This window comes from Cucurbita moschata, unplaced genomic scaffold, assembly GCF_002738365.1.
Source record: "Cucurbita moschata cultivar Rifu unplaced genomic scaffold, Cmos_1.0 Cmo_Scf00008, whole genome shotgun sequence".
Classification (NCBI taxonomy): domain Eukaryota; kingdom Viridiplantae; phylum Streptophyta; class Magnoliopsida; order Cucurbitales; family Cucurbitaceae; genus Cucurbita; species Cucurbita moschata.
In genome coordinates, this window is record NW_019268524.1 from 1,291,642 (window position 1) to 1,293,483 (window position 1,842).

The 1,842-nt window shown below is 34.4% G+C and overlaps 1 protein-coding gene across 4 annotated transcripts in view; it reads right to left on the bottom strand.

Annotated features, from left to right (window-relative positions):
- The window catches only part of LOC111446536, a 5,382-nt gene that overhangs the window by 2,474 nt on the left and 1,066 nt on the right, over window positions 1–1,842 (bottom strand). The gene's annotated exons all lie outside the window — the stretch shown is intronic.

Here is a 1,842-nt window from a genome sequence, read left to right on the forward strand (position 1 = left end):
AAACCCCCCCCCCCCCCAAAAAAAAAAAAAAAAAAAACTATCAAGGCCTCGTAAGTTTGAGATTAAAATGTGAAATGATTTTGATGCCTCTAAATCTCTGCGCTTCTATTTCTTAATACCAATAAAAAGACGATTATTGTTTTTTTTTTTTTTGAAAAAGACAAAATCTGGCAAGGCCTTGTAGGTTAAAATAAAAATGTGAAGCACAGTAACGCACCACTCTCTAGTTCTTCATACTCCTCTGCACATAGCCACTACACCTTTTTCTCCCTTCCTACCGAAATTTTGATTGAAAAGAACTAGCATTTTCTCCAACCCCAGATGATAGTGGCCTGATCATCTTTTTGTGCAATGGTCATAAATAAGTAGCTTGTCCCCATTAGAAGTACTAAGCATTTCAAGTCTATTTGACGAAAAGGATCTCAAATGCAGTCATTCATTAAAACTATTCCTACAAGAGCTTTCATCAACTTATACTCGAGATATCGACAACCAATTTCACTATTATATCATACTCTGACCTATGTTCATATTGTTAAACACAATCTCACTACATCGCTCAACAAGAATAGAAACTATAAATAGTATCATCAGCCAAACGAATGCTATATTTTTAAATAGAGATCAGACTTTGCCAACACAGCCATAGAGAAAACTTAATATGACAGACTAAAATTTAGCGATCAGTCCAGTTTTTAAGGAAACGGTTTCTGGACAGTCAAATCCTAGAAATTTTCACACACATGCAGAGAAATGACTCAACTATAGTTACAGAAACGTAGGTCAGAGTATTTTCCTTGGGATACAAGGAAAAGCATGGGAATTCGGAGAATAGAAAGCTTAGGAGTAGTTGTATATTTGTGTACAAGTCACGAAGCAAATATTGTAGACCGTTCAGTAGGTTAAACTTATTACAGGATGAATAATGCATCCATTTCCAACAACAAAGAAAGGAATATATATATATATATATATATATATATATAGACACACACATACATATATATACATACATAAACTTTTATTTTCAACAACCGTAAGCAACACAAAAATGATGCGACAAAACATTGAAATCTTCACCGTATAGCCAGATGGCTTAGCCAACTCCAAGCTTTGGCAAAGGGATAAGGATTTGATAAAACACTCGCGAGTACTAAATAGGACAGGATATGAAGTAAGCATCATATGCGATTTAATCTAGTCAACCTGTGTTGCAGAAGTTTTCATTTGAAATGGAAAATGAGCATTTTCACCTACATTGCACATTGAATCCAGATTTCTCAATAAAAAGTCAAGAGGAAGACTAGGAAGAGTTTAGAGCAGTTCACTGTACTTGAGCCTCAACTCAAGCACTCACACCTCCGTAGTTGACGAACTAGCCAAATTTCTAATACTGCAATTAACATATAGGTCGAACTCCTACTTGAAACTGAGAAGGCAGTCAACTATGATCGCGCTTTCTTAAGTAAAACGTAAACGATCTCTTTCCTCGAAAAGGTGTGTACAAGAGGAAGAAATAGTAGAATAATAAGCACAGATCCATCCATATTCTAACAGGAATAGAAGAGATAAAATGCATTCATCAATCATACGAAAACGTTAACCGAATATTTAGAAAACAAATGAATAATGGAGGATTCGTCACCGATTAGTCCAGATTAAAAAAAAAAGTGCTCAATAGTATAATAATAAGCACAGATCCATCCATATTCCAACAGGAATCGAAGAGATAAAATGCATTCATCAATCATACGAAAACGTCAAACGAATTTTTAGAAAACAAATGAATAATGGAGGATTCGTCATCGATTGGTCCAGATTAACAAAAAAAAAAAAAAAAAA